We start from the raw sequence: 27,522 nt of genomic DNA, 5'->3' as shown, positions 1-27,522 counted from the left end.
TTCTAAACAGTAGTAATCAGCAAGTGTACTGATTCTGTCATGTACTGTGAATTTCATAGCTTCTATGAACCAGTGATATCTGCATGCCTTCAGTTTTCTCCCTCATTAAATGGGGGCATCGTTGGCAATTATTCCATGTCTGTATAACCACTGTATATTGGATGTGGGGCGCATATTCATTTTTCTCTTCATTTCATGGGTCTTTAGAATGCAAGAAACTGTACTTGAAGAGCTGTACTCCAGGAACTGCAACAAATGATATTCATATGCATCTGAACCTTATTTACATGATAAGATATTGGACCTTCAGCTGATATAATGGGATTAAAGCATTGGGATTTATGGGAGGGAATGAATTGGAATTATTTATATATATTTTTTGGAGTCCAAAAGCAAAACTACAGTAACATGATATATCCCACCCTACATAATCTTCCAGTGTAATGTTGACTGGTCTGTTTGAAGAGGTGAAGGATTTTTGTTCCTTCCCACTGATGCTGGACAGATCTATGCCATAGCCTAAGGAATAGAAAGTGGTGGAAGTGATGCTATTTGACTTCCAAAGCTTGAACAAAAAAGGAATTCCTCAGTTACCACCCTGCTTTCTCTCTGAAGCGGGGCACTTTATCAATGAAACCTAGCCAACATGTTGTAAGGAAGCCCAGGCTATGTGGAGAGGCACATGTAACTATTCCTGACCAAATGTTCAACTAGGCTTCCAGCCTGCAGCCAACACCAACCACCAGATGTGTGAGTGAATGAGTTTTCACTTCCTACTAACCGCCATATTCTGAGTCTTCCACCTGAGGCCTCGTGCATTGGGAATATCTGTGTTCTTGTCAGCTTGAAATTTTAACAGGATGAGTGATAAATGATTAGCATTTTTGTTTTAGACCAATAATTTTAGAGGTGATTTGTTACACAGTAATACAAGACTAATTCAATGCAGCATGTTGGATCACCAAGAATGTGTATTGTATAACTTGAGGTACTGAATGTCCCGATATCAAGTGATTTCCTGTTATGCATTTTTAGATATTGCTAAATCAAAATATCTAGATTATATTTCAAAATAATTAAGATTACTTTATAAGGAATAGTTTTCTGACAAAATATACAGCTGAGATATGTGAGGGTTTGTTTGTTACACAAAAAGTTTTCAAATTTACTACAAGGATACTGCTTTAAGTGCTTTTTTTTTTAAAGACTTCATTTATTTATTTGAGAGGTAGAGAGAGGGGGAGAAAGCATGATCCAGGGAGAATGCAGAGGGAAAAGGAGAAGCAGACTTCCCCCTGAGCAGGGGGCCTAAGCAGAGCTCAATCCTGGAACCCTGGGATCATGACCTGAGCAGAAGGCAGATGCTTAACCACCTGAGCCACCCAGGCACTCTTTAAGTGCTTTTTTTTTTTTCCTAAAGATTTTATTTTTTTATTTGACAGAGAGAGAGACAGCGAGAGAGGGAACACAAGCAGGGGAAGTGGGAGAGGGAGAAGCAGACTTCCCGCTGAGCAGGGAGCCCGATGCGGGGCTCGATCCCAAGACCCTGGGATCATGACCTGAGCCGAAGGCAGACGCCCAACCACTGAGCCACCCAGGTGCCCCCTTTAAGTGCTTTTTAAGGCAATTTTTACTTAAGTTTTTTTTTTACAAGTATAGCTTACATTTAAGTTTAGGATAGCAAACATATGATGGTGTATAAAATGTAAAGAAGGACTTCTCGAAGATAGGATGTAGTGGGACAGGAAGGAAGGAAGGAGTGATGGAAGGAAGGAAGGGAGGAAGATTGATTCACAACTGTTCATCCAAAATATTTCCAGTTGACATCAATATAGGTTCTTACAAATTTGTACTTTGTAGTATGTGACATACTTTTGTATCAATGCTCCAGTACATTAAAGATCAATTATAAGGTTTTAATTTTTTTAAAGATTTTATTTATTCATTTGAGAGAGAGAGAGAGCGAGCGTGGGGGGAGAAGAGAGGGAGAGGGAGAAGCAGGCTCCCCGCTGAGCAGGGAGCCCCACATGGGACTAGATCCCAGGACCCTGGAATCACGACCTGAGCTGAAGGCAGATGAGCCACCCAGGAACCCCAATTACAAGGCTTTTACAATAAAATGATTTAGTCATTTGCCCTCCAAAAATATCAACTATTTTGCAGTACTGCATTGGTGCCTCAAACTGTCTAAAAAAAGAAAAAAAGAACATGCAGTAATTTGTACAAAAATTGCTTTTAGATAAGGGATATGCCATATTTTTATGCACATGCATCTATTTTCTCATGAAGCAACTATTAGTGACTATTTCCTACTACCACACTGGTGGCAGGAAGCAACATAGAATAATTAAAAACAAAATGTTTTGTTTTTAACAACTACTTCTAGTGACTTTTGGAAGTTTTACTGGATAAAATAATAGAGAGCTCTTGCATATTTTATATGTAAAAGTATTAAATCCATTGATTCACTTGCTCCTTTCTTTTACTTGATTTGCTGGGTACTGTGTATCATAACATAACCATTAATTAACTCAGTAGTTATGTTCTTTAATTATGTAGAACCAAATGAAACATTATCAAAGACTATATAAAAGAGTGTGTGTATCCAAATGTCTATGTGTGTGTGTATACATATACATATAATACATATATATGTATATTTCATATACACACACACACACACCAATCTGTTAACTGGTGTTTCACATTCCCTCCTCAGTTTATTTTCATTTATAAATTCAGTTAAACATTATATATCCTCATTCACATTCAAATTTTATTACCTTAGTGGGTGCTATTTAAATAATGATTGAAATATTGAGATAATTTAGAAAGTCAGCATTTCCCCTAGTAGAAGCCACCAGTAAACTTCTACCCTGGCAACACCACACCTCAATATATTAGAGTCACTTATTATAATGCATACTTACAGTTGGTTTGATTATAAAACAATAAGAATCATTGTTTTAGGCTGGAGAGACAGTGGGCTTTCAAGCCAGAAAAACCTAGGCTTCAAATAACTGCTTTCTATTTATTATCAATGAGGCTTTTCAATAATTAGTATTTTTTAAAGCTGTTTTTTTTTGTCTGCAAAAGAAAATAATAGCAAAATAATAGCAGATTTCTAAATTTTTGAGAATTAAATGGATGCATATAAAATGTGTGTATCATAGTAAACATGCAATCATTTATGGCTATTTTTATGACTGATAAGAGCCCATCGGCTCCTTGAGAATGGTGACGCTGAGGGATGGAGAAAAGTAGCAGTCTGTAACTGCTGACTGGTCCATCTCAATCCTAAGATTTAAGACGTGAGAAAGAAAAATTATGCCAAACATCTTTAATTACACAAACATCTTAGCAGTAGAACTACTTAACTAATGGGATAATCACTAATTTCTGTTAGATGAGAATGAAATTTTTAATGCTTTCTAAAAAAGAGGCTGCCGTCTTCCAGGAATAACAAGAGAAGTTCAACCCATTTATGTGATGAGTGTGATGATTAGACCTATCTCATTGGGCTGCTTTCTAGGCTGTTCTCTACGTATCCACCCATCCCTACAACCTTCTCGACTAGGGTCTATTTATGAAGAACTGTCACCAGGTCCCAGAGGACCTACAATGCATGTTCTTTTTAGGTACTGTTATTCAAGCAAATCATTGCTTATGTTACAGTCTAAGGAATCCTCAGTTTCATACTTTTAAGATTAAAGACAATGCTGTCATGAAGATGATTTGTATTTTCAAGTTCACAGTTCTGTTTTTACAAGGCATTTTGGAGTTTCAGACTCATTCAGAAGAAAGGTAAAATAGTACCATTCCTCATCAGGGATTCCTAAACAGATAACTGGGTTGTTCTGACCTTGGGCAAGTAAAGTTACCATAAGCGGTTGGGACATTTTGCTCCTACTTATCATTTTGGGGTCACCGGCTGCTATTGTGAGGGATGTGTGCTCTGGGAATTCAAGCCACAAAATTTAGAGGGCCTATTGGGCAATCCAGGGATGAGCATGAGCTGCTGCCCCCGAGGAATCCTGCACGCCACTTCAGCCAGCGGCTGAGATCTGTAATAAGAGTTGAATACGAGAGATAATTGGAGTGGGAAAAAGGGAAGGAGAAATCTGGTAAACTAAATTACAACAAAGTGTTTTATTCTGAAAGTCAAAGTTCTATCCAGTGTGGAGTCCCTCCCCTCCTCCTCGCTGTGCTCACTTTTCCTCATCACAAATGATAGCACAAACCCCAGTCTCTCAAAAAGATCTTATGCCCCAGGCCTCAGGGTCGTGCCTGAGCCCACTGTTAATAGCCACAAAAGTAGAGAACAAGCTTTAAAAGAAAAAAAAAAAAGTTGCCATTTTACTCAGGAGGAACTCCTGCAACGTAACATTTGTGAAAAGGACTTTAAATTGTTTACTGTATTCAGGACATGGTTATTATGATTTTATCATATTTTACATTTAAAGGAAATTATGTACTTTTTTTAAACAATAGAAGGATAGCAGGTTAATTTTGGGATTAAAAATTTTTAGTAAAGGTATACGTAAATATGTACATATGTGGTATGTGATGATAAACTATCAGAAATAGCTGCAAGGTATCAAAACTTTAAGTATTGCAATACTTACTGCATTTTATTGTAATTATAGATTTACATGTTTAGTTGTCCATAAGATATTATCATTTTAATTTTAACATGGCAAAATCTTAACATTCCACAGGCACATAACTAAAAAGTAACTAAAAAAAAATGGTTGTTGAATGAATAGCAAATTAGTAGTCATCTTACCCACTCCTGAAAGGAAATTTCCTTTTAAAAATGTTTTGAGGGTGCCTGGGTGGCTCAGTTTTTAAGAGTCTGCCTTCGGCTCAGGTCATGATCCCAGCGTCCTGGGATCAAGCCTTGCATAGGGCTCCCTGCTCGGCCAGGAGCCTGCTTCTCCCTCTCCCACTCCCCCTGCTTGTGTTCCCTCTCTAGCGGTCTCTCTCTCTGTGTCAAATAAATTAATAAAATCTTTAAAATAAATAAATAAATAAATAAATAAATAAATAAATAAATAAATAAATAAAAGTATTTTGAAATGTAACAGAATGATAATCCATTAAAATATTGAAATTTCCTAAAACTATACAGAGCTCTCTCTTTCTCTCTGTCTCTCTTTCTCACACACATGTGCACACACCACATACAAACACATTCCTCGTGTTAATTTGGTCTTCACATAGTACAAATATTAGACTTACAATGCAATTTAAAAAGAAAGCTGCACTAGCTACTGAGATAAAAGTTAACTTTATTTTAGTATATATATATATTAAATATATATTTAGAAATAAATATATTTATTTATTTCTAAAATGAACATTAATGTTTATTTGAGTGCCTCATAATTACAAATTAAGTACTGTAATTTTTACAATGTGATGTTACACAAGTACCTAATCTACCTTTCTATGATGTTGTAGGGTGGGGATAAAAATTATTTTCTCTTTTTAGTATATTGAAACTATTTGGTATTCTGTTTTCCTTTTCCTTTTTACTCACTCCTTTACAAAATACTGTGAAGGTCACTGCTTCATTTGAAGTAGACATTGATAAAAAAAAAACAAAAGATAGCTTTAAAAAAACAAAAAGTAGACATTGATAGTGTTTCAAACATTAGTTGCATAAGATTATTTCATAGTCATTCCTACTGTCAGCATTTGTAGTTTTAATCCACTTTTTTAGTTTCATGTCTATTTTTTTAAAAAGATTTTATTTATCTGTTCATGAGAGAGAGAGAGAGAGGCAGAGGGAGAAGCAGGCTCCCAAGAAGCAGGGAGCCCGATGCGGGACTCGATCCCAGGACTCTGGGATCATGACCTGAGCCGAAGGCAGACGCTTAACCATCTGAGCCACCCAGGTGCCCCTAGTTTCATGTCTATTTGTGCTGAATGATAATTATGTAAAAAACAGGAACTTAAAATTGTTTTTTATGGAAATATCAATCTAAATTTAAAAACAAAATCATCGTTATGAACAATACTATACTATATCTGACCATCCACAGCTATAATTTTCATAATTTTAAATGCTAATTTTATGAAGTGATTTACCCTATTTCCATTAACTGTGCAGCTGTTCAAGCTAAGACAATCGTCATATATCTTAGTACAACCAATAAGTGGTTCTGCTAAAATAATTAAGAATATATGTATGAGAATAAGAATTTTTCTTATTTCATTTGTTATCAATAGTCACTAATAATAATGATGGCAAATATTGATTGTTTATCAGGTACCAGTTTTTCAGCTAAGAATCGTATATTTTTTATTCTTTTAAATCCTTACAATGTGTATTACTACTTTACATATAAAGAAATTTAGAGAGATTAAATAATCTGACAAAATCCAAGTAACCAAGTCAGGATTTGGATGTAGGTTTGTTATCTGAATTGTGTGTGGAGATGTAATCTTCTTTACTAGGAAAAAAAAAGAAGTGAACCAGCTATTAGCCAATCTAATCAGGAAAACATACAGAAAACAAAAAGAAAAAAATGGAAATGGAAAGGGGAAAAATTATCAAAACTGAGTAAAAAAAATATAGTCAGTGATTTTTGTGCAACTCTAATAAACACATTTGAAAACTTAATTAAATGGATAATTTTCTATAAAAGGACAATTGACAATGTTCTAGTCTATAAGTCTTAAAAGGATCAATAAACAGAGGAGAAATAAAAGAGTAGCTGAAGAGGTAAATCATAAAAGCCATCAGGCCCAGGTATTTTCAAAGGGATGCTTTGTCACAGCTGTAAAATTTACATAATTATATGTCATTCTAACTTCTCTAGGGCACAGATACAAAATTCCCAATTTTTGAATTATTTTTAAAAAGTTACTGTAATATTAATGCTCAAACATAAAAATATTTCACAAAAAATGGCTTAAAATTAGTCACTTTAGAAAATTGAGGTAAAATCCTAAATGAAATGTTAGCAGGAAGAATCCAGTAATATATTTAAAAATAATACATAGTGACTGAGTAGGGTTAATTCTAGAAAACAAAGGTTGTCCAGTATTAAGAAACACATTGATATAATCCATTATATTAATAGGCCTAAGGAAAAACCTCGTGTAATCATATCTTTCGTGGGAAAAAAGGCATTTGAACAAATTCAGTCTTAAGCTATATATTTTTTTAAGATTTTATTTATTTATTTATTTATTTATTTGAGAGAGAGATTACACGAGCGGGGGATGGGGGAGGCAGAGGGAGAGGGAGAAGCGGGCTCCCCAGTGAGTAGGGAGCCTGACACCAGGCTCTGGCTCAATCCCAGGAACCCAGGAGTATGACCTGAGAGGAAGGCAGATGCTTAACCAAATGAGCCATCCAGGCGCCCCTTAAGCTATATTTCAACATTCAATAGCCTTAAGAGTTTCTACATATTTCCTTATTAAGGGTGCATATACATTTTTGTGTATATATATATGTATACAAAGATGCTGGCTCTTGGGCCACTCTATGTATTTAACATTATAACTGTATGTCTCATTTACATATCAGCATAAGAAAATTTTCTTTAAAAATAACTTCATACAATTTGAAATCCAAATTACCCAAATGACCTTAACTGTACACCAGTGGTTGGGATAACTAATAGAAAAATTATTTCAAATGTCTTCAAACACTAAGTTACTCAAAGGACAAATAAACAAACAAAAGCAAAAGGAAAATCTTAATCTCATTTTAGTCATGACGTTGGAAGTAGTGTTGGTATTGTTTAAGACTGTTTTAAGTTTGGAGGTAGTGTTAGCATTATAATTGCAATACCATTGCATTTGTATTGTACGATAAAGCAAATAAATAATCATACTGGTGATGTTGGAGACCAGATTTTCAAAATGGGGCAAATGAGAAAAAGCTGTAAATGGTTAAGTAAAATTTTTGTCATCCTGTATTTGAATTGCAAGTTTCAGTATGAATTCATGATGAATTTACCTTATAAGAAATATTATAATTTGTTAACTTTTCCTTTCTAATAAAAAGGACTAGACACCAGGGTCAACCCAGTAAATATAAGCATCACTAGTGCTTGGACTGTGACCTTGGAGAAGCACTTCTCAACGAAAGGAGTCAGGGATACTTGACTGAAGTTCTTGTTGGGGATTCTAGGCAAGATATACACCAAGATTCGGTCATGCCAAAAACTAGGGGAGTTTCCAAACATAACAAAGCGTATTCCAAAATGATTCTGGAACCAACTTGAGGAGGCTGCTTCTGACCAAAGTAAAAACAATTTAAGCCTCATAAAAAATATTTATAAAGTATCAAGAGGTATCAAATATGCTTAACATCATAGGTTCATAATGATAATGAAGCACTGATGACAATTCATTGGATAAAGTTGGAGAACATATGATAAATACCTCAGCAATTTGAAAGCTGGCAAACAAAGGGATAATTTAAGCCTTTATCCTGTCTTTCCATATGAATTCCTATTTGATGAGGGAAATATATTAGAAGGGTGACGGAATATGCCACCCCTAAATATGCCACTTTGGCATAAAGATTACTTTGAACTAAAGGGACTTGGAAAATAGTAGGTGCAAGGAGGACAGGGCGCTCTGATCTACCCTTCCTTCACAAAAGCAGGAGATCAATCTTCAGTGTGAAAGATATTCTCCTATCAAGAAGAAACATTCTTATCACCAGAGACAGGGAGTTGAGGCTGAAAGAAATCTGTACAAACAGACCTTATTAAAATAACTCTTATCTTCCTATGGTCTCTGTATATATTTTAGTTATTTGTCTGTAATTACCTATCTTTGTTCAATTTAGTATATAAACGCCCAGCTACTTCTTTGAGTCTTCATTTGCCTATGGGGGCTTCCATCAACATGTAAAAGTCTGTATGCTTTTCTGCTGTTAATAACTTATGTCATTTTAATTCTCTGACCCAGTGGACACCCTAAGATGTTAGAATTAAAGTTTTGCCTACCCTATAGACTACTTACAGAAATTCCAGGTAATAATGAAGGAGTGACAGAATGTCATCATTTGCAACTTCTAATGAAATAATGGATCTAGAAAAAAATGCCTATTAACATCGCAAAATGGAGACAATCACGTAGCAACCTATAAAATTGTCTTGCCAGAAAATCAAACCTGAGTCTGAATCTGATTTATCTCATTGGTCAAATGTGAATCTGATTTCAAACTTCTTTATTTATCAAAATAAAGGAAATGAAGTGTATATAAACACAGTAAATGACAACTAGAAATGAAATCAGGAGAACTCAGACTGTAGGTAACTACAAGAAGTAGATTACCCAGTTTCTTAAACAGATATGGGATGGGAAGAGAAAACGTAACAGATTCTATATACCTTAGAGACATAGCAACTGATCAAAATTCTAAATTAAATAATCTAAAATATATTTTAAAACTTTATGGGTAATTTAAAGGAATTTGAACACTGGCTTGACTTTTAACTAAGTCATTATTCTTCATCTTTGGGTAGACTAATGGCATCATAGCATGTTTTCTAGCTATATATCAATATGTTTATGGATAAAATTATTTGATGTATGGGATGTAATTTTTAACAATAAGGTGAAAGGTAGAAACTAGTTGGTGTATAGATAAAACAAAATTGCCCATGAATTGATAATTGTTTAAGTTGCATGAACTGTATATTGGGGATCATTGATATGTTCTTTCTGCTCCCTTAAGCTTAGAATACTCCATAATATAAAATTAAAATATGCAGTATTAACAAGTTTGAATTCCAATAATTCTTTGATGCATGTATATATAAAGCATATAATTATCCCAATTAGAAATTCCTGAGAAGTCATATAATACAATCCCTCTTTTCACAGATGAGGAAACAGGCTCAGAATTGATACAGTTTGCTTACACTATATGTGTGCTTTTAGATAGGGTTAAAGCAAGAGTCCAATTCTTCTGGCTCCTAGGACACAAAAACTTCTATATACTAGGGTACTTAGTATTTAATTGTGTTGATTAAAAAAAAAACAAACAAGTATCTCTATAAAAGCAAGATTAAAAAAAGAGATAAGTATGCTAGTATATAACCAGTTTACCATTTTTTAATACTTTTCCACTTATATTTTATATAGGATGCATTAAAATGCAGAGTCTTTTGGTTTCTAGAGCAAAAGAAATGGAAAAGAGTAAAACAGTCTGGAGTGAAGACCAGTACAAGTATTTTTTCAATTAATAATGACAGCATACATTAGGAGTAGCAGGTGCTATCTGAAGACAAAAGGCTGATTAGGATGTAGTATACAGCTATTATTTGCAAATAAACCATCATCACCATAGAATTTAATGTGTCTTAATTAAAATACATAAGTAAGAATACTCTATTAAGTTTATATAGATTTCAGTGTTTATTAAATGCTTCCTTATAAATAATTTTAAGCCTCACAATGACCTTTTTTATATAGAAATTACTATTCTACTCTAAGGAAAGTAAGAAAATTAAGACTCATTTTTTCCAGGGACACCTAGGTGGCTCAGTTGATTAAGTGTCTGCCTTCAGCTCAGGTCATGATCCCAGGGTCCTGGGTTCGAGCTCCACATTGGGCTCTTTGCTTAGTGTGGAGCCTGCCTCTCCCTCTTCCTCTGCCTGCCACTCCCAATGCTTGTGTTTGGGTTCTCTCTCTGTCAAAAAATAAGTAAAATCTTTAAAAAAAAAAAAAGACTCAATTTTGCTAAAGGATTTATCAAGGTCAAATAGCAAATTTATTATAGCCAGAATTGGGACTTAAATATTTTATTACAAAGATATTTATATGTATCTAGAATTTCTATGCTTAACTCCAGATCTTATGCTATAATTATTTCAATGACATATTCCCTGTTTTTGGCAGCAGAGCAGTGGAACCATATTATTAATTTTTATGTTTTTAACCTTTTAGCAGAAAATTATTAAGATGACTGAATCAAGACTTTGGAGTTTGATTATTTACTACTTTTCTGGCATTATAAATTATTTATATTGATAAGAATAACAAGAAAAGTATACAATTACAATTTTTAAAAATGTTTACTCCTTGTCCTAACACCCCTATGGTTTCTTCAGTTAAATCACTGAACATGGGGGCTCAGGGATGTAATGTAGATTCATGAATACCCTGCTTACTCACACAGTCAGAACTACACCAGTGGGAGTAAATAACTCTTGTCCTCACTCCATGGCAGTCAATGATGTGGACTCAAAGAACTGCCTTTTATTCACAGGTAGAACATCTACTGTCTTGCAGAAGTAGTAGACATGGACATTAAAACAGTTATTGCTATTGTGACATGGAATATGTTAAAAAAAAGACCCTAGTCAAAGTTCTAGAGATGAAACTATGATATATGCAATGGAAAACACTGTGAATGGTACTAGTGGGACATTCTGTATTGTGGAAGAAAAGATTAGTGAATTTGAACACATGCCATTAGAAACTAAACACAAAGAGAAAAAATATTAAAAATGGAAAATAGATTTAGTAAGCTGCGGGAAAATTACAAGAAGCCTAGTATGTGTGTAGATGGAGTCCTTCAATGAGAGGACAGACGAGAAGAAACAGAAAAGAGTACGAAAAAAATAATGGCTAAATATCTTTCACACTCAAAGAAAGTCATAAATCCACAGATCCAAGAAGTTCAATGAGCCCCAAACACAGGATACGTGAAGAAACTAAATGAAGCTATACCAAACTGCTCAAAGCAAGTGTGGTAAAGAGAAAAATGCAGCTAAAGGAAGAAGGCACATTGTATACAGGAACAATAACAATGGAAGTTTGTAGGATCCTGAAGAGACCTGTCTATAGTTGGATTTGGGCAAAGTTGCAAGTGATGGTGTCCTCAGGCCCACACCAGAGAGCATTATCTCTTTGCCCCTTATTTTGGTGCCAGAGGTTCTAAGGATCAGTTACCAGTGCATTGGTATCTAAAAGGCCCAAGAAGTTCAATTTTTAAAAACTTGTCCTTGAATTTTAATCTCTTGTCCCTTTTTGGGACCTACAGACATTGACTCTCCCCTAGTTTTGTTTATTTCTGAAAGCTGAAAAGCCAGGGCAAAAGTCAGTGGGGCCCTCTGCCCCATCCCCAGACCATCAAGGGAGGGGTAGAGTGAATAGAACGCTTGTGGGTCACAGGGATGACCTGTCAGTCTCCGGTCACAAGCATGGGGAAGGAATAGAAAGTGAGGTGGAGCAGGCCAGGTGGACAGCTGTTTCTTACTTGCCAGGACTCCCTGGGCAGTGCAAGGTGGGCTGGTTGGGGAGGAGCACCAGCTTCCCTGGAGCAGGGAGCACCAAGAAGGCAGTTTTGCTGATGCTGCTACTGTGACTCACTTCTGTTACCAGAAGTCACTCTTAAGAGAGTGGTCTAGTGGTTAACAACCCCACACCCTGTGACTCTCACATACTGGCTTTAGCAAGGTGGCCTCCAGAGGGGGATGTCCTTGGAGTATCCAGCGTGTGGGACCCTCTTGACCACCTCTGGTACCATTGCTGAAGGGCCACTAGCAATGGCTAGGGAATTGCTTCCCTATCTTTTCCTGAAAACTTGTTAGATCTTTAATCTGACCTATGAGGTGAGTTCGGCCTGGGTGTGGGGGCTAGAGAGAAGGACCAAATGTCCTCTTGGAAACTGAGACATCTATATGAACAATCTGCTAGCATCCTCCAAGAATTGCCCATGGCTCCCACTGGGCGCCCTGCCAGACCCACTGGCCATCTGGCAAAGGGCCCTATGGGCTCCACTGGCACTTCCCAAGACAAACTGGCGAAGTGCCCCAGGACCCTCAGACTTGCAAACAGTTGCCTAGCACCCCTGGAAGGCCCTGTGGATTCCACTATCGCCTCCCAAAGGTACCCTGCAGGATCTTTGGGCTTTTTGCTCTTCCAGAGCGTCATTGTACTTAATTGTCTACCTTTTTCGCAGTGCCAATTTGTCCGGAGCTCCTCTGAACTGGGAGAGAGCTGAGGGGCCAAGTGTGGGAGTACCAACCAGACAAAAAATGAGAGTTAAAGCCTTTATTTACTGCAGGATTATGAGCAAGAGGCTAAAAGAGAGAAAGCACCTACACCCTCTGTTCCATTTCCTCCTGTGGAACTGCACACCAGGGGAAGGTCAGGGGGATCTGAGTGTCTTCAAGCTTTCTACTTGCCCCTCTCCCTAAACGGAGGCCTCAGCACAGGAGCCTGAAGATGACCTCCGCCCAAGGCCTCAGATAAAGTGACCTAGGAAGGAAGGTGCTGGGATGGGAATGCAAATATGCCAAGGGCATGACCCACCTGAGGGCCTGAGTCCTTGGCTCCAACTCTCTCCATAAACTGTGACGCATCGGCTGCGCACCAGGTATGGTGCAGACGGAGGGGAGGGCTCCCCATGAGGCCTGTCCCGCAAAACCTTTGTAACCGCCTGTGGTGGAGCCTGACAAATCCTGATTTTTAATCAGAACTTGAGTCCTCAAAATACATACATATTCCCGGGACGCCTGAGTGGCTCAGTGGGTTGCGCGTCTGCCTTCGGCTCAGGTCATCATCCCGGGGTCCTGAGATCGAGCCCCGCATCGGGCTCCCTGCTTGGCCGGAAGCCTGCTTCTCCCTCTGTCTGCCGCTACCCCTGCTTGTGCTCGCTTGCGCTTTCTCTCTCTCTCTGACAAATAAATAAATAAAATCTTAAAAAAATATATATATATTCCCAAAACTTAAAAACTATATACATTGAAAAATGTATCCTAATTGATATTATCATTTGAACCCAGACTTAGCCCTTAGGTTCAAGTGAATGTTAGTTTATTTTCCATTTAAAATTTAAAAAGCTTTGTTATAAACTGTTCTTTATTTAGTAAATTCATTTTTTAATTTTTATTTATTTTTATTTTTTATATTAGTTAATTCAGAGTTATGCATAGATCATGTAACTTCTGAAAAGGCCAAGTACTAGCTGTTTAAAGACAAACATTCTGGCCCATGCATTACAAAGAGACCATTACAATCACCTAAAATGTCTGGGATCAAAGTTAGAATTATAAAATTCCTCTTTCAAGAAAGAAATTTAGAATGACAGGATGTCGTAAGAAATGGCCCCACTAAGATCAACTTTTTCTGAAGAGAAAAACATTGGATGTTTTCTGGTTCATTTTTGTTTTCTCTTTTGTAAATAATATTTTCAAATACGTGTCAACATAGAAACATTAATGTTAGACATTGTCTTTTTGTACTGAGGTGTTATATAATCTGAGAAGCGAGACAGCAAATTCTAGTTCACATGCAATATCTTTCCTTTCAGCCATTCTCTATGTACAAACTGAGGTCTGGCTTTGGGTAAATTAATAGCATTCTAAAGAACTGTGACTTTTTGCAAACAACTAAAGCTGAACAGAGATCGCTATGTATTTCAACACCTATTCTACTCACAACACTTTTAAGTAGCATTCCAACCAAGATGAAAATGAAAGCTGCTATGACATCACTGGAGAGGTGCTTTCTATGTCTTCAATCTACGTGATTCATGAGAAGAATGCAGGCACAAATTCTAATATTACTTGTTTGGAGCATTTAGGTATTGTTTTATTTTTCTTAGTTTTAAGGACTTCCTAGAAAGTGAAATTAATAGAAATGTTAAAAGGGAAAATATAAACCTAATGAAAATGAAACCTGAACCATAAGTTAGTAGATACATTTAAAGTATGTAATTATTTTTCTGTGATTTAAGGATTTTATTAAAATGGCATATATTCAACTAGAATATTCTCCTATTTAAGGGTGCCATTGAAATCACTGACCAAAATATGACTTCAAAATATACTGGTAAATTGTTGTAGAATTACTATCAAATTTTATAGAAATATTTCTCAGGATGAATATGTATTTTTAAAAAAGCAAAGATTACTTGGTGTAATTTTCAATTTAAGCTAGACCCTTCCTTTCATATTTAACGAAAGAATTTTCTGAAATTGTACATTTTTCTTTAAGATACTAATCTCTTTTTTTCATAAATTTGGCAGATTGCACAATTTAGTTCATTAAAAAAAACCCTGGTCATTAGGAATTATCTTTATCAACTTTTTTATGTATTTATCTAAATACCATTTTCGAGCTTTGTCCAGGGGTCCTCATCTCCATGCTAGGAGAACTGTTTCATACTTAGCTATTTTGTAATGAAAAGCAAACTGGCTTTAAATTAATAGATCTGAATATAAGTTCAAATTTACCCCTTAGTAATAGTGAAGATTATTTTAGTTGAATTCTCTGAAGTTTATTTTTTATTTTTACATAGTTCTTGAGAATTAAACATAATAAATATCTTTTTCCTAAATGTGAGTGTCTTGCTACAAATGTGTCTTACCTTAAGTGAAAATTTCCATGACACAAAGATCATGAACAGGTCTAAATGCAAGTTTGAGAGCAAGCCTATTTAGTTTTTTCAGATTTCTCAAATAAAAACTGGGGTGGGGGTGCGCTAAAATATGGGAATAAAGGCAGAGGATAAGAAAAGGAAGAACAAATTGTAGTGATTTGGAATCAAAGCAATAGAAGTGCTTTGTGCTTTTGCCTTTCTTGCCTTCTAAATGCTCTGAGAATGTAGGAATCAGAAATTAAATCCAAATAACTCCCTGTACTGAGACTAGGGTCCATTCTAATATGCTTACTCTTCATTTTGAGTTCCTTCTTGACAGATTCCTTGTGTCTGCATATAATGCCTTTATGCCTCAGAGAGTGAATGAATGTATTGTACAACCATTGGAGGCCTTTCAATCCCTCCTTGCTCTCATGGTCTACCATGGACTAGTTATGTGGTCTGAAGTGTACCTTTCAACATTCTGAGCCCATTTTCCTATCTGTAAAACAGGAATAATAATTTCCAACCAGAGGGGCTACTGAGAAAATACCAGGCTCATAGTTGCCAACTTAAACATTACAATTTTTACTTTTATTTTAAATATACTTTGATTCTGTCTCTTTCTCAGAACCACTTTGAAGTTGTATGTGGAATTTAAGACTATGTGGCGTAGGTTGGTAGTCCTGTAGAAGGGTACTTGCAGTAACTCCTACATAATTCAGAAAATGCAGTGTAGTCAGGCATAAAGAGACATCTGGTCCGGTTAGCCTCATAACACCCCCTGACCTCGGATTGTTAATTAGCTGGTGCCACAACAAAATCCCACCAAGATCATTCAGTTTAAAGCCTTTCCTTCACCTGGGGAGGATGGGGTAATACCTGATATGGTGGCCCATTCCTTATGGGTAGTAATGGTCAAAGGTGATCCCAAGACAACAAACTTAAGTTCTGAAGCCACCTGTGTGCCTTGGATATATATATGTATATATACATACACGTATTCATATATATGCACACATATATGTATGTATATATACATGCTTTCCCATAGAAATTTCCCCTGTTTCCTCATGTTTACATTGTTTAGGTTCCAGATTGGGAGGTGCCAAACTTCTAGATCATGGAGAGGTTGAGTGTTCTCATGTTCCTGCTGGCTATTGTTTCCTAATAAGAAATTTTAAAATGTTCTGTTTTACTTTTTCTTGGCCAGGAGGCCATCTCTATTTAGAAGTGTCAGCAAGGACTAGTCAGATTTTTCCCATTGCCTGTATATACTTGCTGGATCCAGATCTTTCCAGCCAGTGCTCAATATCACCGAGTGAGGCATTCCAGGGCTTTTTGAGGATACATCTGGATGATCCGGGATCTCAAATGCATGTAGGTTCTATCATCTGCCCCACTGAGTTTTTTTATCTTAATGCTTGTTTATAGTTAAATAATGGCAAAAAAAATACGCTTATGACTTTCTTAGAACCTGATTCTCTGCATCTTGAGATAGGATGTTCAGTGGTAAGACTGGCTTTGGAACATATTGTGGAAATTAACTCCCTTGAGATAGAAACTCATGTCCACTGACCTGGCCTGAGCTTCCATGTTTGCCTTATTTGTCTCAAGCTCCAGGTGCTGAGTCTGTCATTTCAAGATGTGAGGAAGAACTGACCTACTTTGTCCAGAATGGAATAGAAGAGAGCACTTGAACGTAGCTAGTGTTCTATGGGCCTAATGTTTCTGTCTTCATTTAAATTTTGCCTTCTGTAACATTAAATATAGGCTTCATCAAATTGCTTGCTCACTAGGAGGCATAACAAATGTAAAGAAAAATTTGCCTCTTTAAAAATATTAAAGTTAATTAAAAACAATTCTTCTTTTATTAAAATCTAAGAATAAAAAGAAGCAATTTAATAAAACAGTTTAAACCAAGAAGGTAATTTAAAAATGAATTTAATATTGGAGTCTTCAAAATATTTACAAAGTAATCTTTAAAAAATAAATTTTATTATTTTAAAATCTTTGATCAAATGTGTGTCTCACTTACATAAATATCAATCTGAGAATATGCAGATATATTTCACTTCTTATGGTGAATATAAACCTAAGAAAAAAATGGATATAATTTATTCTGTTTTCCTGTTACAATTATGAGTAATATAGAAAATGTTTATATTCTTACCAAACTAAACTCATGTCTGGATAAGACACCAAATTTTTCAGATGTTAGGATTTCATGTAACAGATGACTGCTCCAGGGCACTAAATAGATGAAAGACAATTTATGCAAATAATTTTCTTTTTATTTATTTATTTATTTATTTGAGAAAGAGAGAGAGTGAGGGGGAAGGCAGAGGGAGAGGGAGACAGAGAATCTCAAGTAGATTCCCCACCAAGCACGGAGCCCAATGTGGGGCCTGATCTCACGACCCTGATATCACCACCTGAGCTGAAATCAAGAGATGGACACTTAACTGACTGAGCCACCCAGGTGCCCTAAGCTTCTTTCTTTTTTATTTTAAATAATCCCAGTATAACTCCTTAAAATATATTCTAGTGGAAGATGCCATATATATTTTGTGTTTTTAAAAATATGTATCTGCATATGAAATTCTTGCAAGTAAAATTTCTGTAAATAAAATCCCTGTAAGTAAAACACTATATAATGGGTAAGTTTTATCTTTGTTCATTTTGATCCTCAATTGATAATGACCATTAACCCTATTCCCATTGGACAAATCGTTAATGATCCATAAAACAATTAAATGTAATAGTGTATGCCTCTATTTAGATGTACTCAGTGGTAAATCATTTTGTAATGTGTGAAGATAAGAATATATTTAAATTCTATAGAAGTAATCACTTAAACTACTTTGCAATTTCAAATTTTCATGTATATTGAGCTATATTTACATAGCTAAAAATATAGATACACATCTTTTAGAGGGGTATATCTGTATGTTAAGCAAAAGCATCAAGATCACAGGAATGTTTCTTTGTGAGTGTGTGTGTGTGTGTGTGTGTGTGTGTTTCATCGTCAGTAAGTCAAATTCTGCCATATGGTGATCAACTCCATTTACTAAAATTATATGGGTATAACTAAACATTAGCCATCATGATTATAATCGGATGAAATAATCTCCATAATTGTATTTACTGTGGCCCTGCACCTGTTTTCTATTCCAGTGATTTTCCCCATCCATGAGTCGGCTGTTATCAGAATTTCCCTACCATGCAAAACATTTATTAAATGTCTGCTTGTTTCAACATTATTTTCAGGTGTGATGATGGATAGAAAGAAATCTAAGTCATGTCTCCTGTTATCAAGGATCTTTATATAATAGTTAATGCTTAACTATTATAAATGTAATCTGCAGAGTACTCTTGGTGCAACCACTATAATTTAACCAATAAAATCTATGTGGAGACAGAAAAATAATGAAAAATTATTCCATGACCAACTATTAAAAATCAGGAAGAAAAGCTTGTTCCATATTCTGCAATTTATATCCATTGCATATAAAAAGAATTTCAGCTGACTGAATTTCAGCTGGCTTTTAATTCAGAGCCTTCTAGGCTTAGCCCCATGATGTTAAAGAGAAATTGCATCAGGTGGAGTTAAATAGACATGGAAAACTACTCAAGAGTATTGCAGTAGAGGAAAGATACTGAACTCTACCCCCCTGAAAGGCAGGAGAGTTTGTGAGCACTGGGTTGAGTTGATAGGAAAGTATGGAGGGATTTGGTGCAGGGAGGTTGGTTCATGTGATGAAGCAGTCTGTGTTTGCTAATTTGTGCTTATTGAATTTAGGCCCCTATCCTCCCACAGAGACTGGGAGACTGGGGCCCTCTCTTCCATGATGATTATATTTCAAAAGAATGGTTCCCAGGTTCTTGAAAAAGATTGTTCTAAGTTGTAGAAGATTTATATCTCAAAGGGGCAGAAAAATAACTTACAATTGCAAACTTTCTAAATTTAATGCTCTAGGAAATGGGTGGTGAGGGGTCTATGTCAGGCAGAAATTTATCTCTAATCAAGTTGAGGGAATCATTTATCATTAATGACATACAGAGCCTTCTCTACCTATATATAATATTGATGTTGTATTATGATATTAATTATATCTGTATATCTATTATCTATCTACCTGCCTGCCTGCCTATCTCTAGGAATTGAAAGAACTTGAAAAAAAATCAATCAAAGAAATTATGAAAAGCCTATGGACTACAATGGATAATTTGAATTAATTATCCTCAGTATCTTTTTAATTCATTCAGAAAACCAATAAAAAATGGGCAAAAGACATGAATAGATTTTTTCCAAAGAAGACATACAGATGGCCAACAGACACATGAAAAGATGCTTAACATCACTCATCATCAGGGAAATACGAATCAAAACTACAGTGAGGTATCACCTCACACCTGTCAGAATGGCTAAAATTAACAACGCAGGAAACAACAAATGTTGGTGAGGATGCTGAGAAAGGGGAACCCTCTTGTACTGTTGGTGGGAATGCAAACTGGTGCAGCCACTCTGGAAATCAGTATGGAGGTCTCTCAAAAAGTTAAAAATGGAGCTACCCTACAACCCAGCATTTGTACCACTAGGTATTTACCCAAAGGATACACAAATGTTGATTCGAAGGGATACATGCACCCTGATGTTAATAGCAGCATTATCAGCAATAGCCAAATTATGCAGAGCCCAAATGTCCCTTGACTGATGAATGGATGTGTAAAGAACAGGTGGTATATGTCTCCAATGGAATATTACTCAGCCACAAAAAAAGAATGGAATCTTGCCATTTGTTAAAACATGATGGAGCTACAGTGTATTATGCGAAGTGAAATAAGTCAGTCAGAGAAAGACAAATACCATATGCTCTCACTCATAAGTGGAATTTAAGAAACAAAACAGATGAACATGGGAGAATAAAAGGAGAGGCAAACCATAAAACAGATTCTTTACTATGGAGAACAAACTGAGGGTTGCTGGAGGGGAGGAAGTTGGGGGGATGAGCCAAATGGGTGATGGATATTAAGGAGGGCACTTGTGATGAGCGCTGGATGTTGTATGTCAGTGATGATTTACTAAATTCTACACCTGAAACTTACATTTACATTATACCGTATGCTATCTAACTGGAATTTAAATAAAAACTTGAAAAAGGGGAAAAAAAACCCACAAGAATCTTTTCTCCAAAGATTATGGGGAAAAAAAGAAGCAAAATACAACTACTCACAAGCCCGATTCTTTTCCCAGCCTTAAAGCTTTGCACTTCAGAACTGATTACTAGATGTAAGAAACTTCCAATTGCTTCAAGAACAAACCTCAGCTTGTTAGCATGGTATCTATACAGCCATCCCCCAGTAGGACAAAGTTGACTTCAATTCTTTGCCACTTTATCGATCCATACCAGTGTTGGTCCATTTTGGCTATTATTGCTTTTTGGCATATGTGGTGAAAGTTTATTCATATTTCATAACCTCACTTTAATGTCAATTCTTCCTAAAAAAAATGTTGCCAAAATACACTACAGGATATTCAGATTATCATTCTTTCTTCTGTGTTAGTATTGTACGCTTTGTATATACTTCTCTTATTACACTGATTACATTGTACATTTACATAGCTGCTTCCTTCAGTGGTCGTCTATTATTTATCCAAACCACAGAAACCAACAGAGGTCCAAACATATAACATTCAACAAATATTGGTGGAATATGTAAACAGAAGAATAATCATTAACAGTATGAAGACTAACAAAATATATGAAAATATTTGAAAAATAGGTGTAATTTTTATCTTCACGTGGTTATACATTTATAAAAACATAAATAGTGGTATAATTCTAGCTACTATTATGATTTATACATATATATGTTTTCTTATAGATCAGATCTAAAAACATAACTATAGGGAAAGCAACTGGTCTATAGTTCTTTCTGATGAATAAAAGAATGAAATTCAAAATAGGATCTCTGGGGGCGCCTGGGTGGCTCAGTCGTTAAGCGTCTGCCTTCGGCTCCGGTCATGATCCCAGGGTCCTGGGATCGAGCCCCGCATCGGGCTCCCTGCTGGCAGGAAGCCTGCTTCTCCCTCTCCCACTCCCCCTGCTTGTGTTCCCTCTCTTGCTGTGTCTCTCTCTGTCAAATAAATAAATAAAATTAAAAAAAAAAAAAAAAAGGATCTCTTTAGAGAAACATTTCCTTGAATAAAGCCCCAGGAATAAAAATCCTGGGAAATTTCTACTTGGGAATAAATATAACTACTGGGACATTATTCAGTGTAGCATTTCATAAATAAATATGGTCAATTCCACAAAATATATATTTTATAAAACCAAGGCAGAACCATGGCAATGCAGAGCAGATAGGAATCAAGGCCGAGACTGTCCTACAATGAATACAGTTTGAGTGGAATACTTCTTCCTACTCAAGACGGCACTTGAACCAGACATGTGTCTTCTTTTTGACCTCTCTTGACACCAGCCTCGGCTTCCAAACTCAGGATGAAGGATGATATGACTCATCCTTGCTTTCTTGTTACTTTCTGGCAATGCTATCCTTACTATATCCGCGAATACTAGCCAACTGTGAAAAAAATTAACACACACAGCCCCACAAGCCTGTATCGTATCTACTAGATCTCATTTCAGGGTCACGGCTACAATCTGTAAAACACCTTCTAAGAGACTATCGGGTTTAATGTCACCATACCTAACATTACTGTTTGCTGCTGCGTGTTGTCATCCAGTTAGCATGCCAGTTGCTTCTATAATATATGATGTACTAAGTTGCTACACTTTTGCTCTCTTTGAACTTCTCTCCTTTTACCCTACATTTCCTGACTACTTTTCTTCTCCAGTTTTCAACTCATCTCTTGAAATGCCTGTTCTAAAATCAGCCAACCCATTCTCAGAATGCTTCCTTCATCATATTGCTTTAAATGAAATCTGGCCATTCCTGGAGGACACTGCTTTTTCTGTCATCATCAAGGGAAAATATTTATCTATTCAAACCCTTTATAATTCAGGGCAAGAGTGAAGATGTTGTCTTTGACACTCACTACTGCTTCCATATCATTTCTCATCCCCCTAGGATATAAAAAAAAGTATTTTTAGCATCATATCATCAATATTAGATTAGTCGGCTCCCCATCCTTTAATTCATTGATGATTTGAGTGTGGCTGACACTTCAGATTCTGACATTTTTGGTATATTTGATGTTGATCGATAACCCTTGAATACCCCAGCCTCTGGGTTTTGGACACCTAGGATTTTTGATTTCATATTTTCTAACGACTTTCTCTTCACTTGCCCTCGCTGACTCATTTCTGCAATCACAAACTGTATTTTTCTTCAGGATTAGTGTCACCAAACATAATAAATATTTTAAACATCGAACTATGGAGCCACACCTCTTTTTCCTCCTTGCTCAAGTACTCCAAATGCAGTTTTTTCTTCTACCTTATTATACTTAAAACCATTGACTTCCTCCTGTCTAAATCTTTATTTAGTGTTTAGTCCCAGCCCCATTTAGCAAACATTTAGTGTTTTATGTTTTCAATTACTCCTGTGGATGATTTAATTTTATGGTGTCTCTGATGTCATATCACACGTACCTGCCAAAATTCTGACCCTGGAAGAAACAGTGAAGGGCCTAAGAATCTTGTTTTTGAAGTCAGACTACCTACATCCTTATCTTATATTAATCATTATTTGCAGATTTATTCAAATCTTTGTAAGCCTCAGTTTACTTAAGCGTCACATCAGGGTAATAATAGTAGATACCTCATAGAATTACTATAAAAAGAATGAAATAATCCAGTGAAAGTGTTTATCACAATAAGTATTTAATAGATTCAACTAACATCATCACTATTGTTATTGTTTTTGTCTATTTTCTATGTCCTTGCATATGATAAACCAGAGGCAGAGATTGAATTTATGATCATTTTAAATTTATGGTCACAATCTTTATTTGGATTTTCAACAATGATTCACAATGTTACTACATTTTTTTTTTAATCCTTGCCCTATTAAGGGAAGGAATTAGTTTTCCAGTTTCTCTACTGTCCTCTAGGTCCTTACCTACAACTAATTCTGCCCCTCTTCATCCTCATAACCTTACCTTTTATTTAAAAACATGAACATAAGCCAAAATATAAGAACATTGCTTCCTCCCACCCTGAAATCTCCAAACCTATAGAAATAAACACACATTTCATGGTATCACTAGACTTGTTCAAAAATATTCCCCACTAGGCTGTCAGTTGCAAGATATCAGTGAATGTTTCTGTCTTGCCCTCTACTCTACCCTGACAGACTTGCAGAGTATCTGCTAACCAATAGGATTATCATATTTTTAACAACTAAATGGAACTTTTATGGACATCATTGTTATTTTATGGATTATCACAATCTTAGAAAACAGAAAAAATATGACTTTTTTTGACTAAAATTTGTCCCTCCAAAATTCATATGTTGAAGTTCTAATGGCCAATGTGGCTATATTTAGATGTAGGGCCTTTAAGAAGGTAATTAAGATTAAATGAGGTCATAAGTGTGGGATCCTAATGTGATAATACTAGTGTCCTTGGAAGAAGAGGATGAGACATCAAAGAGCTCTCTCTCTTCAGAGACATATAAAGAGAAAAGGCCATGTGAGGACATAGCGGTAAAGAGGCCATCTGAAAGCCAGGAAGAGATCTCATCAGACACCAGCATTGCTGCTGGTTTGATCTTGAACTTCCAACCTCTAGAACTGTGAGAAAATAAATTTCTGTTTTTTACCCAGTCTGTGATATTTTGTTTGGGCAGACTGAGCGGACCAATATAATAGCTTTTTAACAAAAGCTATTGTAATTTCCTTTGGAAAGTTAAAGTTTATTTGAACTTTTTCAGTTTTCCATCACTTTATTTGATATTTGATGGCACCTAAAAAAAAATATTGAAGAACCATGAGGAATTTGTATCATATTATATTTGCTTCAAATTATTCTTCTGGTAAAGAAATCATGTGGTGAATGTATGGATTTTATATTGTCCAAATGATCCTCAGTTTTAAAAGCAACTGATTTCTAATTTGTATGGGAAAGAAAGAACACAGATATAGAAAAGTAACTCTTCTTGACAGTGAATGAGAAAATCTGTGGGATGTTGGATTGAGGAAATGAGACTTGTATTCCAATTAATTATTCTAGTACTTATGCAACTAAATACTGATAACAAAAACAAAAACAAAACAAAACCAAACCCCTGAAACTTAAAGAGACTATTTGAGGACTAGGATGCTCCAGGAACAATTGTGGATTTACCTCTGGTCATGCTGATATACTATTACAAGTGATGGAAAAAGAGGAAGATTATCAGCTGAATCTTCACTTAATAACAAATGCTAACCATTTATATTTGTGGAAACTTAGGCCTTCTCACATAAATTATATCCTGCCATTCTTTTCTTTCCATGCAAAGCTCATTTCTACTAATGTTTCCCTCCATGTTGTCTACTCACGTGTATTAAAAAATAGTACTCCCAAAATTTAAGATTGTCTATGCTTTAGCTGTGTTCAACTCTGTTCCATGCTTGCTTCTCATTCTGTCAATATTAACTGAAAGTTCTTTTTAAAAAGATAGTAAATGAAGCATGTTAGTAAACAGTATGATAATTTTTTTCATACGTTAACTCAGGGATTCTCAACTTCAGAATCACTGAAATTTGGGGCAGGATTATTCTTTATTGTGCATGATGCTCCTGTGCATTGTAAGGTGCTTAGCAGCATCCCTGCTCTTTATCCACTGGTTTCCAGTGGAGTGTCTCCCCACATTTTGTTGAAAACCAAAAATATCTTTATTTATTTATTTATTTATTTATTTATTTAAAGATTTTATTTATTTATTTGACAGAGAGAGAGAGAGAGAGGGAACACAAGCAGGGGGAACAGCAGAGGGAGAGGGAGAAGCAGGCCCCCCGCAGAGCAAGGAGCCCGATGCGGGGCTCGATCCCAGGACCCTGGGATCATGACCTGAGCCGAAGGCAGACGCTTAACCAACTGAGCCACCCAGGCGCCCCAAAAACCAAAAATATCTTTAGATATTGCCAGATATCTGTTGGAGGACAAACTCATTCTTGGTTGAGCACAACTGTGTTTGCTCCTTGTTGCTTCTAATATAAATTAAGAATTATTAAAATTCTACACACAAGAGGCATCTATTCAAATTCAGGTACTATTCATTTTATTTTATTTTTTTTTTAAAGATTTTATTTATTTATTTGAGACAGAGAGAATGAGAGACAGAGAGCATGAGAGGGAGGAGGGTCAGAGGGAGAAGCAGACTCCCTGCCGAGCAGGGAGCCCGATGCGGGACTCGATCCCGGGACTCCAGGATCATGACCTGAGCCGAAGGCAGTCGCTTAACCAACTGAGCCACCCAGGCGCCCCGGTACTATTCATTTTATTAACAGAATATAACTAGGTAAAATAGTCAAGTTTTTTTTCTTTATTGGGCACATAGTAAAATAATATATGTTAATGACAGACTGGTGAGATCTAAGCACATAAACTTTAATTTTCTCCAAAGGTCAGCTTCCGTTCTTGACAAATGCTAGTCTTTATTTTAAACATTGTGTTTTTTGATGTTAGTTCATATCATTTGAAGTCATATCCCATCTGTAGTAGGCTATATCCAAATGTCAAGATAAAATTTTCCAATTTTTGCATATTTAGATATTTCTGACCATAGCAATAGCTGCCAATTGACATGCAAAAAATACACTGGCTTATTACCAAATCTATCTGATCATTTGGACAGCAGAAATCCCTGGGCCAGCACTTGATTGATACAGTACATTCAGTTGCATCAGACCAACTTTGCAGGGATTCAGTTGACTGAGTGGGAGCCATTATTACTGTAAAGAAAGCCACATGCATTGCAGGACAATTTACTAAGTCTCAGAATAAAAGAACCTTAGAATTGAAAGGAGTTTTAGTAATTATTTAGTCCAAATCTTTCATTGTTGAATTTCCTCATAGATATAAACTCAGACATGATTGTAAAAATTCCAAGTCATTGTGAAACCAATTTTGCAAAATTAGAAATTGGAAATACTAGAATTATCTATATTTTTGTAAGGTACAAATTCAGGGATCTTATTAATCATTTTCATGCTAAAGCAGTCTCAATCATTCTAAATAATTTTGTTGATATAGAAGCATGAAGATAACAATGTTGAAGAAGTGTCTTATATCTTTCTATTGTACAAGTACATGGATACTTTCAATGAAATATTTGAAAAGGCCATTATATAAAACATGGATTTATCTTACCCTAAACCTTCTCTGCAAAACAAACCTAAACAAGATAAATAAGTATCTTCTTTTAAAGCATTTTTAAGTCTGTCTGCAATGTGATTGAGTAAAGAAAAAAAGTCTATAAACATATTCTGAGAATGTTCAAGTATTTTTATGTCTGGTAACAGAAGTATACATTTTAAGTTAAAATCCTGTCATTGACATATTGCTAGTCAACTACTGATAATGTTTACAATTTTTGTCAAAAAGACTAACAAAAAAAATTATTCAAAGTAGTTCAGTAGATGTTTCTCTTTTTTGTGGATATGTTTAACAAATGAAATGAAGTTTAAAAATTATTAATATCTGTGAATATCATGGTGAAATCACCATTATGGATTTGCCCCCAAATAATGACAATGGACAAGTGTGTAGGTACATGTCTACATAAGATCTGAAGTGCTGGCGTTCTGGATGGCACAGTCGGTTGAGCAAGGGACTCTTGGTTTTGGCTCAGGTCATGATCTCAGGGTCGTGATTTCATGGTCCTGAGATCAAACCCCTGTGTGGGGCTCTGTGCTCATTTCAGAGTCTGCTTGGGATTCTTTCTCCCTCTCCCTCTGCCCCTCCCCACTGCATTCTCTCACATGGTCTCAAATAAATATTTAAGAAAAAAGATTTCAAATGCTAAACAAATACTTCTAGAAAATGAAGATAAATTGCTTTATATTTTTATATTTTTTGTATCTTTGTCTTTTCTTCTCATTTTCTGTCTTTATTGCACTCTCTAGGGTCTCTGTTATACAATAGAAGTGTTGATAGTGACTATCCTTGTTCTCAGACAGAAAGCTACCAATATCTCAATATTACATGTGTTTTTTTCCCATA

General features: G+C 35.7%; 1 long non-coding RNA gene across 1 annotated transcript in view; it reads left to right on the top strand.

Annotated features, from left to right (window-relative positions):
• LOC129045655 (uncharacterized) overlaps positions 1–27,522 on the top strand; it is a 389,119-nt gene that overhangs the window by 329,369 nt on the left and 32,228 nt on the right. The window lies entirely within an intron of this gene.

Source organism: Mirounga angustirostris, unplaced genomic scaffold (assembly GCF_029215605.1).
Source record: "Mirounga angustirostris isolate CCGP_5_RB_7025 unplaced genomic scaffold, mMirAng1.0.hap1 SCAF_3, whole genome shotgun sequence".
Classification (NCBI taxonomy): domain Eukaryota; kingdom Metazoa; phylum Chordata; class Mammalia; order Carnivora; family Phocidae; genus Mirounga; species Mirounga angustirostris.
This window is presented reverse-complemented; position numbering and strand designations above follow the sequence as displayed.